Source organism: Taeniopygia guttata, chromosome 2, assembly GCF_048771995.1.
Source record: "Taeniopygia guttata chromosome 2, bTaeGut7.mat, whole genome shotgun sequence".
In the NCBI taxonomy this organism is placed as follows: Eukaryota; Metazoa; Chordata; class Aves; order Passeriformes; family Estrildidae; genus Taeniopygia; species Taeniopygia guttata.
In genome coordinates, this window is record NC_133026.1 from 16,058,306 (window position 1) to 16,075,082 (window position 16,777).

At 41.4% G+C, this 16,777-nt stretch overlaps 1 protein-coding gene across 5 annotated transcripts in view; it reads left to right on the plus strand.

Annotated features, from left to right (window-relative positions):
- The window catches only part of MPP7 (MAGUK p55 scaffold protein 7), a 170,508-nt gene that overhangs the window by 17,244 nt on the left and 136,487 nt on the right, over window positions 1-16,777 (plus strand). For 3 of the 5 annotated variants that reach the window (XM_072925408.1, XM_030264445.4, XM_030264447.4), the window contains exons 1-2: window positions 6,107-6,251; window positions 10,616-10,692. The gene's annotated coding sequence lies outside the window, so the exon portion shown is untranslated. Of the gene's footprint in view, window positions 1-6,106; window positions 6,252-10,615; window positions 10,693-16,777 lie in introns of those variants that run through there. The other 2 variants (XM_072925409.1, XM_072925407.1) reach the window with 1 other exon arrangement.

Here is a 16,777-nt window from a genome sequence, read left to right on the forward strand (position 1 = left end):
GAGTTAGTGAGCACTGGGAATTTTTTCCAAGAATGTTCTCCTGGAAGCACAAAATGTTCATCCCCTTTGGAGGCAAGGAAAGCAAGTGGAGCAAGAGACCCCCCTTGGCTTAACTGAGAGCTTCTGTGTTTGCTCAAAATTAAAAGAGACATGTACCAGAGATAGAAATGAATGAATACTCATTGAGAACTACCAGGGTGTGCAGAGATGCAGTCAGAAAAGGAAAAGCTTGAGTTGAAATGGGCCAGAGATGTCAAAAACCACAAGGAAGGGTATGTAATCAACAAGCAGAAACAGAAGGGAAATACTGGCCCATTGTTAAACAGGAGAAGTGAATTAGTCACCAACAACACTTAAAAGGCTCAAGGCTTTCTTCACCTCTCTTTACCAGCACTATTGAGCCTCAGGCTTTGGGAACAAGAGTCCATATTGATGGGAACACAGACCCGCCATCAGTGAATGAAGAGTTGGTGGATGAACTCTACAGGAAGATGACCCTTACAAATCAATGGAGCTTGACAATATCCACCCAAGGGTGTTAGGAGCTGGTTCATGTTGTTGTGAGGCCATTCTCCTCCTCCTCAAGCTTTGAGAAATTGTGGAGGCTGGGGGGCAACCCAGAAGACTTATGTCACACCCATCTATACAAATGACTTAAAGGAGGATCCAGGAAATTTTAGGCCCATCAGTCTTACTTCAGTCTGGGAAAATTATGGAATGAATCCTTCTGGGGCTATCAGACAAAGGATGTGGTTAGGAAGAGCCAGCATGGGTTCACCAAGGGTAAATCAGGTTTGACAACCTGATCACCTTCTACAACAAAGTAACCTGTTCAGTTGATGTGGGATGAGCAGTGGACATTATCTAGGTGCCTTTCTCCAAGGCTCTTCATACAGTTTCCATCAGGCTCCTCTGAGAGAATTGAGGTGTTATGGTCTAGACAAGGCTGCACACGGGGGAGAGCTGGCTGAGAGGCTGCACCCAGAGCAGGGTGACAAACAGCTCCTTTTCAAACTGGCAACCTGCCACAAGTGGGGCCTCCCAGGGATCAATATTGGGCCCAGCACTGTTTAATATCTTGAAAATCAATCTGGATGATGGGGTCAAGCGCACCCTGATGAAGTTTGCTTCCCCTAAACTGAGTGGGAAACTGGACACTTTGGGATTAAGAGCCACCCTGCAGGAGAACCTGGATAGGCTGGAAGAGTGAGCTACCAAGAACACCATGAAGTTAACAAGGACAAGAGTAAGGTCTTGCACGTAGGAAAGTACAATCCATGAGTGCAGCACAGGTTGGGGTCTACTGGCTGCTGGGGAGAAGCTCAGTAGGAAGGAACCTGGCCCAGGTGGACAAGCAGTTGAATATGAGTGCGAAGTCTGCTGCTGTGGCAAAGAATTCAACAGGATTCTGGGCTGAATCAACAAGGGCATCAACAGCAAAGATAAAGATGTCATTATCCTGCTCTACTCAGCACTTGCCAGACTACAACTGGATTACTGAATTCAGTTTTTGTCCCTGCTTCACAAAAAATAGGTGGGCAGCTGGAGAGGCTCCAGAGAAGGGCCACAAAGATGATCCAAGGGCTCAAAGCCTGCCACGTGAGGAAAGGCTTGAGAGAACTGGGGTTGCTCAGCCTTGAAATAAGAAGGCTCAAGGGAGACCTGATGGAGGTAATGGTTCTAGTATTTAAGGGGTAGCCACCCCTTAAATACTAGATACTTAAATACAATTTACATCAGCAGAAATTGCAGTTGGACACAAGAGAAATATTTTTCACAAGAACAACCAACGACTAGAATAATCTCCCAAAAAAAAGTGGTGGATTTCCCAACTTTGGACACTTTTAAGATTAGTCTGGGCAGGATGCTGGACCATCTGGTCTGGATGATGTTTTTGCCAAGAAAGATTGGACCAGAAAATTCTTCAGGTCCCTTCCAACCTAGTATTCCGTGACTAACATTATAGACAGAAAAATTTTACAAGGTGAAGGGAAAAAAAATGATGTATTTTGAGACTTTTATAAATATAATGGAAGAAGAAAGTTAAAATTACCTTATGAGCAGCTAGAAGAATTCCTCAACCTAAACCAACAAAAATAATGTTCAACATATTTCAATATTTATTTATACTGCTATATTCAAGCTCCATGTGCCCTATGCAAGCATGACAGATTTCTACTGTATCACTCAGAAATCTGGAATCTCTAGAGCAGTTTTTTGCTTTAACAAACTAGAATGTTACTACAAGTTGCATCTGTAATAGGAAGACCAGGCAAAAAATGTGTACACATAAATGTGCATGTTCTTTCAATAAAATAATTTGCATAGTTCATTTACTATACCTAGATAACAATACTTCAGAGTATTGCTGAACAAAAAAAAATTCAGAAGGTTTTGCAATTATAATAGGAAAAAGTGAGAAAACAAACTAAATATGCCTTTAATAAATGAAACCATTTTAACATATTTTCCAGTATCCTTGATTTGCAATGACTGAAACATTATATTTTCCAGTATCCTCAGTTTGCAATGACTGAAACAGATATTTTGCTGGTTCCAGTTCCATTTAGCCAGTCCTTTGTGCTATCCACAAGCCTGTCTGCTGGAATAATATGAAGATGAAACAGTAACACAAAAAAATAAGCAAGTATTTAAAATGAAACAGAAGAAAATTTTGATGGCTATTTATTTCACTTGCACCAACGATGTTGAAATTTGAGATAAAAAAATAGAATAATATTGTTTATATTCATATCAGAGAAAAACCAAGGAAATAAACTCGGACAAAGAGAGCTGTCATAAGTACTTTTGGAGTAAATCAAATAGATGTGATTGAAAAAAAACCCCATCCAACCTGTCTTCTAGAAAATTTTCTAAATAAGCAATTCGTGTAAACTCTTCAGTAAATGTAATGTGCCATAAACTGTATGCCACAACCCAGAGAACACAGCTTGAACGCTGGGAACAGAGTGGGAGACACCTGAGATGACTCTGTTAAATTATGCAAGAATCTCAGCTATGCACAGCAAAAGTGTCAGTGTCAGGAGGTGAATAACACCAAAGCAGTTTCTAAACAACTAAACATATTTGAAACAGGAGTTCTCAAATTGTCCCACAGGGCTGGCCACACTTTGAAGAGAAACTGGCTCAGTTTCACTTCCCATTAATGATCATATAATATCTTTGTGCCAAATACAGCAGTTGCCTGCATGGAAAAATAATTTTAGGAAAGTATTTAATATGTTTTTAACTGCCTTGTAAAAGCAACTTAGCAACTGAAAAGAGAGATGCCAACACCTTGTGATGGGCTAAATCTTTAGAGGAAACCAGGAAGATTCTGTGGGTGGAATGTGTACTGTGATATGCAGACAATGTACCACCTGAGATATTTTCTACTGTTCCATCCCTCTGAGAGAGATGTAGGATGCTGCCTTTGCAGATTTCCAACCATGTCAGCAAGACAGAAGAAAATACCCCAGACATATCAGTCATATCTAAAATGTTTTGGGGACCAATGTCTCAACAACTTCTCAAGTGTCTTATTTCTTCCTGCCATTTTCCACCAGAAAAATCTCTGTGAAGAAATGAAAAGGAGAAAGTCATCTACCCTGCATAAAGTTACCTCCTTAACCATCTTTTTCTAGTCTGGCTCGTAGACTTTCAGACTTGGACTGTTTTAATGATTTTGAGATGCTTAGTTCTTAACCAAAGTCATGTCGAAAAATGTTCTTTGAAGATAGCTTGGAAAAACCCCTGGGTTTGGAAAAAGCACTGACCTGTGGAAAGTTCTTTCTTGTCTCCTTAGTTTCATCACAGTTGCTATTACAGAGTGTTCAGCTTACAGGAGTTGTTTTGCTTTGGATTTGAAAAATGCCCTTTTTCAAAACCAATAGAGGGCTCAACTCACTCTTGCCAAACCCTACAATAGGAAAGGAAGGATAATACATGGAGGGGCACAATGGCAATTTATCTTTCTGGCTTTCATGTTTGGAGTTTTGTTGCTTAGTGTCTGTCAGCACTTTCATCCTGGGGAATTTAAATTTCTGCAACAACAGCCTGACCACAACTAAAAGTTTGCATATAAAGTATCAGAACTCAGAACTATTTGTCTTTTAAATTAATTTTCCAAATGGAGTAAGTCTTAAGATATGAAAAGGTACTTAGGTGCTACTCAGCATAATAAGAAGGAAATTATTAGCTTGGCATTTGCTTAAACTTGTGAAACATTTCTTTAAAAGGACAGTGAGATAAATATCTAAAATGTGATCTCAAAACCCACAAAAAATATGTATTCATTCAGGAACTGAGCTACATTTGATGTGTCTAGCTTTTCTAGGCACTGTAATTACTGGCTTTGATAATAACTTATTCAAAAACCAACCATGTATGTTCAACAGGTTTCCTTTCAGGAATGCTTCAGCTGCTGATGGATCACAAAAGGAAGGACCATATCCTGTCTTTGAAGATATGGATAAAAGGGAAGTAATTGTTAATGATTTGTTCATCTAAACAAAAAATGACTGACAACATAATGAAATCCTGTAATCGTGTAGTGTGTCAAATACTGCAATTTTAAACTGAATAGGAACAAATGTCAAAAGAAGCTGAATGAGAGTAGTTGCATTATACACTACAGAACCATATGTCTAGTAATAAAAGACATGAGAGGAAACTGTAAGAAACTAGTCTTCTGGAACTGCTTACGTATTGCAATGAATTTTTGGCACAATTAAGCACTTCATTCAAAATGCTGATTGAAGACAATGCTGAAAGGCCTCTCTCAGTGCAGGAAAATTACAGCTGTCCAAAACCACCTGTAATGGTGGTTTTTGAAGAGATTAGCCAGGAACTAGTATCACTACAGCATGCTGTAGACTATGGAGCACTTTTACAGGCTGGCTGTCCAGTGCACTAAATGCTGAGTTGTGTGGATGTGGGACAGCACTGCTGTAGCAAACAGACATATTTACAATACCAGCGTATTCCTTTGCTTGGAAAAGACTGAAAAATCCTTGGCATATTTTATATGAAGAGCAAACCAATTAAGAGTAGATTCACTGAATGAGTAAAGTCTTGTTCTTTCACGCACAGGTAGGACTGTAGCCTCTTCTTGTGGGGAAGCCACCCAGCTTGCCAGTTTGTTCATCTCAATCGCATACCAATATTAATTATCCTGCTCCTCGCCCTGGCTCCCTGCTGGAGCAGCGCGGTGTCCCCCGGGCGCGCAGCACCGGGAGCATAGCAGAGGTACCCAGACCCAGCCTGAGGGATCGTGTCTGCCTTAACATCGAGGCTTCAGAGTGGAACAAAACAGAAGGAAGTAAAACCCAGCAGGAGAAGCAAACCGAAGAATTATTTTCCCACCGCACCTTTTAAGGATATTTCCAATAAGCATTAGAGGAACATCATAACATTATCACAAAATAGCTGGATCACAGTGAAATGATGTGGTTCACTGCTGGCACGTGCATTAAACAAAACGCACGGAGCTGACAAATGAATTAATTTGCTTTACCACTACTCCTTTCCGGGCTTGGACAAACAGCTGCTGCAGGTCATTGCTGTTCCCTTGCGCACAGCCCTGACCGATGGTTTCCAACCTTCGCCTGCAAGGTCTGAGGGCTCTGCTACTGGAAAGGTCCAAACAAGATGCAAATTCATATATCCAGCAAACAATTTTAACAAATTTTTAGAGAAGAAAATACGTGCATGCAAAGGTGTTCTAACTCAAATATATTGGTATAATAAATAAACAAAGATAAGAAGAAGCTTAACAGCACAAATGGTAACTCTGTGAAGAGCTTTGCATTCGCTTTCGGACAGAGCCGTAATGAATTTTTGGCAGCCCCGGCGGCCGAACCCGAGGGGTTCCCGCGGCCGGCGCTCGGCGCGCCGTGAGGGGCTCGTGAGGGGCTCGTGAGGGGGCTCAGCCGCGAGGGCTCCGCGAGGGTCCCGCGGCCCAGCCCCGCACGCGGCGTCACGCGCCCCCCGCGGGCGGGCTCCCGCCTCCGCCGCGGGCCAATGGCGGCGCGGCCCCGCGCGGCCCGTCCCGCCGCCAGCCAATGGCTCGCGGGCCCTGGGAGCGGGCGGGCCTGGGCGCGCGGCCGTTGGGCTCCTCGGGCCCCGCCCCGGTGGGCGGAGTGCGGCGCGCCCGGCCCGGCCCAGCGCGGCAGCGGCGATGCGGAGCCGGGGCGGACGGAGCCGCGGGTAGCCGGAGCTGAGCCGCTCTTGCGCATCCGGCCCGGCCGCAGGTACGAGCCGCGGCCCCGCGGGGGTCCGCGAGCTGGCGAGGGTCGCGGCGGGGGGCTCCGAGGCGCTCGTGGCGCGCCGTGAGGGATTCTCCGCGGGAGGGGTCGGCGGGCGAGAGAGGGGATGCGGCAGGTGCCGGGCTGCGGTCGCTCGGTCCCGGGGGCGAGGAGAGGCGCCGGGTCCGAGATGGCCGCCGCCGCCTCCCCGGGGAGCCCCCGGGAGCCGCTCCTCTGCCCGCGGGGCTCCCCGGGGGGGGCGGCTCCGTGCGGCAGCGCCGGGTCCCCGAGCCCCCCCCCGGGCAGCGCCGGCCGTGCCGGAGCGGGCGGGGGAGCTCACGGCGGATCTAATCACGGCGAGTGCTCCGGCTTTTAAAAGCTGCCGGGCTGCCGGGATTCGTTGCGCAGAGCTCCTTCTGGCAAGTCATGGATGTGACTGAGCCATTAAGGGACACCGGGCTGCGCAGCCGGGCTCTGGAGACCTATCAACTTCAATTTATGGGGTATCGGGAACAGGAGGCGTTTTTATGAATTGGCTGGTAATAACTTAATTCACCTGTGAGGCCAGCTCCTGTTAATGCCTACATTTAATCTGCGTGGAGCAATAAATAGCTATTAACTTGGCGTGTTGTGTGTGGAGAAGGTGGATGGTATTTGAGAAAAGGGCTGTGAAGAGCAGTAGGTGCCTTTGCGTGCTACTTGTGTGCTTTCACTTCTGAATTCCTAGCTTCTTTTTATTTTACCGGTGTTTATAACAACGTGCCTTTCTGTGCTTCCAGCGCTTCTTAATTGATTTGATTTCTTAAACAGCCTGCTATATCTTTTCTTTTTCTTCCCTCTAAATAAACTGTAGAATAACTTCAGGGGCAATAGCTTTCAGTGATCATAGAATCGGCAAGGTTGGGAGAGACCTTTGAGATCAAGTCCAACCGTGAAACCCATCAACACTATCACTGTAACCCCTAAAGCATTAAACCTTATCACCCAGCACCAGAATTCTTCCTTTTGAAGGAGACTAAACAGTCTGGACAGTGATGATCAACATCATTAGACCTCATGGCTATCTTTGGTAGCTGAATTCAGAATTTGTTTCTTACGGTTAGGTTTTTTGGATGAGGTCTAGAGTTCTTATTTTAAGTTTACTTAGATCAAGAGCCCCATTTTAATGAGACATATTGTTTTGTGGTTGTTAATTTTAAAATATAGTAATTAGAATTTTGGTATGAAGTATTATCATCCATCAGGATGCATGGATGTTATATCTTGGTCATTTTTATAGAAATATCTTACTTAATTTACTGGTAGATTGTTCACTTACTGAAAGTATTCTTTGTCCCTAATTGATGTGGATGATCAAATCTATAATCTCACTTAGAAATAACAGTAGGATTTTTCTAGATGTCCCTTTTTGGATTAAGATTTTTTGTATTCAGGGTGTGTGACTGCATGTAGGTTCTAAAAGCTGTCTAAAAGCAACAGTTAATTTAGGGTTTGTGATTTAATCATGCAGAGCTAGGAAATGAGTGAATGAGAGTCATCAGTTTCAACTATGACAGTTTATTCATGTGTATGAGAAGGAGTAAAGCAGTAACCTAAATGTTGAGGACTTGATTTAAATTATTTCAGATTTGGACTTAATTGTGAATGTGTTTATATTTACATGTGTGCACTTAAAAGGAGATGGGAAATCCCAGAGTTGCAGATTACTGTCAGCTGGCAAATACATCAAGGAATGGTTACTGTATGTTTACCCTGTTCTTGTTCTCTATGCACCCACTAGCAGTACTTATTAGAAACAGGATACTGTGTCAGATGGACCTTGAACCTGAGATAGTATTGCGTTTTTGTGTTTGTAATAAAATGTTTTCTCTGTAGGAGCATGTAGTTAGGAAGCTAAATTTAAAATTAGGCATGTGTCAGAGCTTTAAGTTTTTAAAAGAGTGCAGTCTAAAAGTCAATACCAGGTACAGAAAAAGCAGGCTAAGGAATGTTCTATTACTTTGGAAGTTTATTTACATTTTTGTTAACATCCCAACACCTGATAGGAAATGGTCACAAGCATGTTTTCTAAGTGGCAACTTCCAGTCCTTTCCTGAGTGCCTTGCAGAAGTGCTGTGCTTCTCATGAAGATGATGTTAAATTGGCTGCAACTCCCATCTTATGATGTTGCAATATTGCCTTTCACTGAAACTCCAGCCTTAGTTCTGTTTTCATGCACTAAATCTTCCCTTTCTATGTGGCAAGCACCTGGGCCACCTGTGAGCCTTTAATTCTAGCATATGGAAGCGAGCAGAATGGATCTATAAAAACTCATTTAGTGGTATCTTCCCTGCAAACTAGTTCTTCTTTTTAAGTTCTACTGTGGAACTTGCTATGATAATGAGTAGAAGCAGGAAAAAAATCCAGTCTTACTGCTAGCAAAGTGTCTGTTAGTGTCCTTGTAGAGTATGTTTTGGAAAGTTGTTGCACTGAGTTAAGCAAGTTTGGCCATCTAGAACTACATGAATTATGTGTAGGAGTGATGAAAGCTTCCCACATAGCTGTGCTAATGCAGTTTAATCCCAGGCTATGGTGTGTGTATTCTTCCTGACCTCATCTGCTTGCTGCTGGCTTTTTTTTGTTAAAAGAGTATATTAAATTGTGTCCTCCTAATTTTAACCTTAGAAGTACAATAATAAAGCTGAATTTATTTATACCTTCTTTCAGTGGATTGTGGACATTTCTACCACAAGTGGTATCATATACTTATCTAATACAGTACCTTGCCCTGTATTACAGAAATAGACAGAGTGCAAACATTACTTAATACACTTCAAATAACTTACACTGCAGTATCCTTAAAAGCCCTTGACAGCCCAGACCCCTAGCTCTGTCCCGTGTCATGTTGGCCATATGGCAGTTCTGAGAACAGCTATATGGTTTTGTATTTTACTGAGTCATTTTTGAGCATTGCCATAAGGTGTTCAGTGAAGTTCTTTAACCAATGAGTTTTCAAAGACAGCAATAGATGATAGATACATTGACCTGCTCTTTATTTTAGCTGTCACTCTTGCTTTTAGAGGAAATCCATCAGAAATAAAAAATAAGATATGTCTGAATATGCACAAAACTTTCCTGCTATTGAATATCTGCTTTCATTATGTTAAACTACCAAGAACACAACTTGAATTCCCCCCCAACCTTGGTAGGCTAACAGATTCCATGTGATAAGCAGTATCATTAAGCAGACTAGTCTTTGGGACTCCAGATTTTGTCCTGAAAATGTTTTATCAAGCTACATTATGAATCATGGCTAGAATCAATCTTATCTCACAGTTGTAAGCGCTGAAGAAAAGATGAGCTGCTGAAATAAAAGGGTTTTCAGTCTACTCAATCTCTTGCAATCACATCTTGCTGCAGTGGTCAGTATCTTTATTTTTTTTGCTTGTCAGTGATGTAATAAGCCTGCAGCAAAAAGCTCATGAAATGAACTCATTTATATCCTCAATGACATCAGTATTTAAAGATAGTAGTTGAATCGATCCATAAACTGTATCTACAAACTATATTAAAGAGAAGTTATATTCTAGGTAATATAAATTGGAGATACTAACTGTATTGTAGTTTGCAGCGTGCAGAGGAGATGGTGACATATGAACATGGAAAGAATAGGCCTGCCTTGATCCTGTTTTCAGTCAGGTGCTTCCATACACGCCCCAGGGCTGCCCTGTGTGTGTTCTGTGGTCTGCTGCTCCGATTCTTGCCAAGGGGAGGTGTGGGGTGTTCTCGGTGTGTGGGAGCAGTAGTCAGTGCACAGTGGACGTTTGCTTGATGTTGGTGTGCACAGCCAGTTACGGTCTGGAGCTTATTGCTAACTTTCAAAGCAGAGTAATTAGCTTTTGTGAAGCAAAGAAATGAGCATCTTTACTACAGGCAAGAAGTCACAATTACTTAAGGGCTTTTTAATGTGGACGCACTCAATGCAGTGGTAGAAGGCTTACACCTAAAATTTTGTATCAGAATTTGCATGTTGTTCATGTATAAAATGGGATTAAATGTCTGAAGTCTTACAGATCTTTAGATGTTAGATAAAGCTTACATGTACACATTTAAAATTAATTATTTTGCTTAATTATAATGTTAAGACCAATTTATCTTGGACAAGTGTGGAGGCAGAATAAATACGCAATTTGAAATCCTCTCTCCCCCCACTAGAATAAGTCTTTTAATTTCTCTTGTTTCTGCAGGGTTTCACAGAGAATCAGATATTTTGAAGTTAACTACTTTAAATTTATTCTCCTAACAATTAGAAGGAAAAAAATGCAAATATGTAGTATCTCCAATACTGACTAGAATGTCATATTAATATTACCCTTTCCCTTTTCTTTCAGATTCCATAGACTCTCAGCTTGGCAATCCGAAAAATGCATTATCTTATGCTGCTGTTGAAGTGAAAACAGTTATCCAGGTAGGACTCCCTTGTGATGACTCCTGCTCATTGTTTTCAGATACTGAATTAGGTTGTTGCTTGTTTTCTGCTGTCTGGAGCAATAAATAGATGTGTGTAGATCAGTATTAAAGACCAAGAATAATTTCATATCATGTTTAGTATTAATAAATAAAGTTGTAAAAGTGGTGTACCATTATGTGGTATAAGTATTGTGTGTTGTCTAATTGTGTACTGCTTTATTGTCTTGTAAAGACAGCCTCTTTGAGTCAAGAATGACTACATTTTGTAATGTTATTTCATCATGTATGATAGGAGAAGTTTTGAAAAAATAGGGAAGTATTGCAAATACAGCTAACAGTGAGGACTGACTTCAAAATATGTTGCGTTATAAATTGTGTGGCAAGTTTAGGTATAGAGCTACTAACTGTGTCTCAGAATTTGAGAACACACACATCCATTTATTAAAAAAGCATGGAAAACCTTTATTGCTTTAATAATGTATTGCTTGGTGGATTGAGCTTGGTTTAGCCAGTGAAGCTGTTCTTAGAGGAACAATGTAGTTTCAGACACGAAATGCAGAGCTGCTGTTTCACAGACAATATGCTATGAATGCTATCTAAAGAAACATACTTGACATTGCTAATTATACATGAGAGTGAAGTATATTTATTTCACACATCGATGTGACTGAATCAAAAACTTCAACTGGCATATGGAGAGGGCTTTTTGTGGCTTTAAAAAAATACCTTACAAGTTCAGCTGATAAAAAGTTCTGCTTTTTTTTCACGGTCCGGGAAAGTTGGAAAACAAGAACTAAATCTGGTTTAATTCTGAATGTAAAGAAACAGTCCTGAATTTCATCAGAGATTTGACAGATACAGTAATGAAGATTTTTAATGGCTTTACAGATACTGTGATAGACGTTTTCAGTGAATAGCCGTTCATGAGCAGTTAATTATCTCATTGTAATCTGGGTCATTTGGGAAGCTGTGAACACAGTTAACTTCTGTGTTAGGATTGCATTGTTATTGAAATGTGCTTGTGGAAGGGGGAACGCCAGAGCTGCAGGATCCTGAAACTAGCAGGGCTGGAGAATGACCAAAACCAACCTCTCATTGAGCAGCTTGCTGCCTAGTTAAGGTGAATGAAGGCTAAAGCTTAACGAAGGTGTGAAATCACTACTCTAAATCATATTTGAAAGTCCTTGCTCCTCCCTTAATGCTTTCCCTCCTAGCAGCTCAAGGCAGTTTGTGCTGCTCCCACTAGGACAAACAGCAGCTCTTTGTTAGCTGTCTTGTCTGGGGCACACCCTGTCCTCACGCTGCTGGGGCTCTCTAAGCCATCTGGGAATCCCAGAGACCCTGAAAGGAGCCTTTTGCTGCCCAGTCTCCGAGGTTAACTGATTCAGTACATCTGTGTTACCTCCAGTACACATCGAGCTAACCTGTAACCTGTAATTTCCTGTGGGGATGGGAAAATCCAGTACCACAGTTTGTAGGCTTCTTATTCAAAGATTGGTTACTTCTTCATGTCCAAAGTCCAAGTCCAAATCTGTGACTTTAAGACATCAAAATTATACGTACTAGAAACTTTGTCTTGGTATGAAATGACACTACAAGTACTACAGCCCAACAAGTCTGAAAGGGCTTGAGCTGCAGTGCGTGACTCTGCTTCGAAAGCTCGTCGAGTGTTTGAAATGTGATACAGACAGTGACTTGGACCACCTTCCCAGCTGCCTCCACCGGTCTGAGCAAGGGTATCAAAATGGCAAGCAAACCTCAGAGGATAAAACTGTGAATGGCATGCTTTGAGCCAAGTGCTGAAGGGTGCCTTCGGTCCCTCATCTGACTGCTGTGAGAGTCATGTGTCTGCGCCGTGGGACCTGGTGAGACACCCTGGGTGCTTCCAGGGAAGACAGGCTTCCTTCAAGAAATCTTGGTGCTTAAAATGGAGACCAAAAATCACATGCAGCAGCTGAGTACTGAGGCAAGATAGAGATCAATTGTCCAGCAAGCTAATTTTTGTATTAGTGTAGAAAAGACAGATGTTTTCCTTTGTTTAGAACCATGGCTGCAGTTTGCAAATGTAGATGGTTGAATGCTGTTGTAGTCTCCATCTGTTTAGATATGCTGGAAGATGCTGCTTCTAGTGGATGGGTGGGCATGCTGTCAGCCAGACTGAGGGAGAAACTGTCACTGGAAATAGTAGCTTTCTGGACTGCAGCAGGAGAGGAAAATATCTTCCTGGGCAGTTAGATGTGCAAAGTTCTGTGAATGTCACAAAGGGAAGGATTCACAAGGCAGTTACTAGAGGAGGGAAGTTAAAAGGGACAAGTTACAAGTGGCTTACTTGGAGTCAAATGACCAGATTGACAACTGGAGAAAAGCTGAAAACTTCATTGTGCCAGCTGTAAATACTTCTGCTTCCCAGAAGCTATGGGAACTTTTCTAACACTGTGTACTGTATTAAACATTACCTTAACTCCCTATTTCATGACATAGGCATTTATTACTTAGTGAAGGTAATGAAGATTCCTTCTCATTAGGGCCTTTTATTAAACTTGGTCACATTGGGATGGGAACAGAAGGGTGTTAGAAACCAATGCAGAAATTTGTCTGAAAAGAAGACTATTCAGCTCACATGGCTGTGGAAGAAGATGTTAAATATTTTAGGTACAGAAATATATGCTAGCAGAGCTGTAAAGCATACTTTTTTGTAGATAAAGAGTCATGTGCAGGCATTAATATGACAAATATTTGGATTTTGAGAAAAAACAAGCCCACACATTTCACACAGCACAGGAGTCTTAGGTAATACCTGTTAGGAAAGGTTTGCAAACTGAGTAACCTTTTCTCACAATAGAAGTTGGTTGATCTGATAATTATATTTAATAAGTCATAAAATACCAAGGGAATGTAAGAAATTTTGCCAAATGCTCTTTTTCTTTTAATATTTACAGAAGAGTTGTCTGGGGCGTGTGTGTGTGACCCAAATCAGTTCTGGTTGGTTATTATCAACTTAATTGACTGTAAAAAAGCACAGAGAAACATAACCAATGTGTCGTATGAAGATGGGTCATCTCAACCCAGTAACTGTATCTCCAGTGGTTCACTTCTGGGTTAGCAAACCAAAGGTGGTGTTAGCTTTTTCTTATGGTCTGGAACTAAAGCATCCTGTAGGAAGATAGATTTTGGTAAATACTCTGTTTAACTGCTCTGTGAATAGAGGCAGACAGCAATTGTAACACAGTGTTTAATTCTGTAGCTTTGTTGTGTAGGTGGATGCGTAATCGGTGATGGCTGTTGAGTAAATGTCATTTCATTAATGTTGAATTTGTATTTTACTCCTCAGACTTTCAGCTTTACCACACTATTTCATGAATTACAGATAGCTGTTTTGACTTCCTATGGGTGATAGCAATTACACTTCAAAGAAGACAGAGATAATCTGGTTTCTTTATCGAAGGACTGAGCTTACCATTCTAAGTGCTGCTAACTTACATCAGGGAGTTAAATGTCCTACCTTATTAAATCACTTACTCTGTTTTCTCTAAAGCTTTTATTTAGCTTTGATACAGCATTAATATTTAAAATGTATGTGTCAGTTCAATAGACACATGCATTACTTATCAAAACACTGCAGCTTATTAAAACAAACCTGCTGTCATCACAGGTGTCATCACAAAGTCCAGTAGTGCCAGGAGGTGTGTTGTACATTTTCACAAGCTGTTCAATTGGGATGGTGAGTACTTCAGGAAGAAAAAACAAAAGTTTTGGATGCCTTATCCCTGGCAGTGTTCAAGGCTGGGTCAGATGAGGTCTTGAATAACTTCATCTAGTGGGGGATATCCTGCCCACAGCAGTGGAGTAAGAACTAGGTGATCTCCTAGGTCCCTTCCAACCCAAACCATTGACTCTATGAAAAAAATCACCTTGGTAATATAAATGGAGCATCTCCAGATTGCTGAAAAGAAGACATTCATGCACATTAATATGGTCTAATACTAACAGACCATAGTAACAGGGAAATAATAAGTAATTGGACCTTCTGTGTCTGTTCAGTGTGTTTCTATGAGCAGTTTCTACTGTGTTGAATTGAGATTTCTAACTCTTGCCCACACTGTAAAGATAAAAGTAACAAATTTAGTTACCCTCAGTTGTCTAAAAAAAAAAACTCATCTTGAGTGTGATACTTATGGCTAGACATTTGTTTAGCTGCTAATTTGCAGCTCATAAGGTCACTCAGCAGTGGGATAAAAATAAGAGTGTGTCTTTCTTCCAGTGGCTGCACAGACACGGTTGGAGTTGCTGGTGTCTGCCTGCAGGATTCCAGCATGCTTCTGTTGCTCCTGGCTCCCAGGTTACAAGGGCAGTGTCCTCACTACAGAGGCCAAACATCTTCATGCCTGTCCTAGCACTGGGGTGCTTCTCATTCACTGGCAGGTCAAATTCAAATGCTGATTTTCCTTACTTTTAGGTGTGCATTTGAGAGGACAGTGAGCAAAGGGCTAAACCTTCCCTCTGTGCCCTCCAGTTAGTGGGGGCCTTACAAGCCATGTGCTGGCCATTACACATGGATGAAAAGCATATTGCCATCTTCTTCCTCTGTCAACAGGGCTAGGTTTTGATTCTTCTTTAACAACTGTTGCTGTCCCTCTACAGTTGTTCCTTATATCATCTCCTGAATAGTGGAAATTAAGAGAATATATATCTTCCTCTTTATTTTGCTGCCTTTAGAAAGAAATAGATCTCTCTGAAGCTCTTGAAATGCTTTTTAAAGGCATTAAATAATATATTGTTCTGAATTACTAAGTAATAGTATGACCTTTTCTTCTTGAAAGCTTATTCTTGAGTAGTATGCCAAGATGTTATCTGCCCACTTGAATGCTTGACTAGAGATATAAGATTTGATATGGGTGTGTGTGACAGCCTGCTTTCCCAATGGAGGCATAAGAACATGCCACAGCCTGACCGAAAGCCTAATGTCTAATTACCTTGTGCTAAATCTTGTGATGTTTTTTACTATGCTATAATAGAAAAGGTAATTCAAAAGACAGTGTTTACATGTTGCAGATCGACTCACAAATCTAGAAACTAGAAGTTACAAACACATGGGAAACTACATATTTTCTCTTTGTAGTTAGGTAATTTTTTTTTCAGGGGGTCAGATGTTTCTATGCATAAACTCTTCCTCATATGCATGTCTGCTGTACAAAAAATTCTTTCATGATGTATGTGTTTACGTACAAGACAGTCCTCACTGCAGGAAGATTGAATGTGGTGTGCATCTGCAGCTGTTTCCAAGGGAAACATCTGACCTTGAGTTTTAGATGATTGTTGCATCAAAACTCTCTCACTAATGAGTCTTCCCCACCTTCCTCAACAGTGAAACCTTTCTCTGGCCAGGCAAAAAAGCAGAAGGAGTGATGAGGTGCAGAAAGGAAAATGTCAGATGCTTGCCACTCTTTTAATAGAATCAGCACATTTCAGGATAATTTTTTTTTTGAACTTAAGCTAGAAGGGAACTGAGAAATAGTCCTGGAAATAGTAAAGCTAAAGGAAAAGCTCAGCTAATCCACTGGATCATACAGGAATCTGGTAACAAAAGATGCATGGTATAAACTTTAAATACAAGCCTATTTCTAAAGGCTCAAGGGATGAGCTATTCAGATCACCAGGTATGGAGCTGTCTTTAGCCCTGTCCTGAATTGATGTAGTGGTACCACAGCCTAGGTCAGTGGTTCCCAGTCAGTAAGTTGCATTGTCATGGGGCACAGTGTTTATTCCCTGTTTCTTCTTTGTTAGACAATGCTGAAGAGAGAGCAAACAGTATTGTCAGGCTTTTGTAGTTCTTGTAGTAGTTCCTTAAGTGATGCTGAGATGTTTCCTCCATGTAGCTAAACTGGGCTGTGCTCTGGCAGTCAGTGTGAGGCAGATTTATTTATCTTTTGCTGATGTCCTATCAGAGAGTTCCTCCTGATCTGACCTATTTTCATGAGAGTCTTTGGCTTATGACTTTGCATGGGATTTAACCAGCTCCCAGAGTTACCTATGTAGTTTTACAAACTTGGAATTAAATATAAATGAAGAAAGAAGAACCTTGC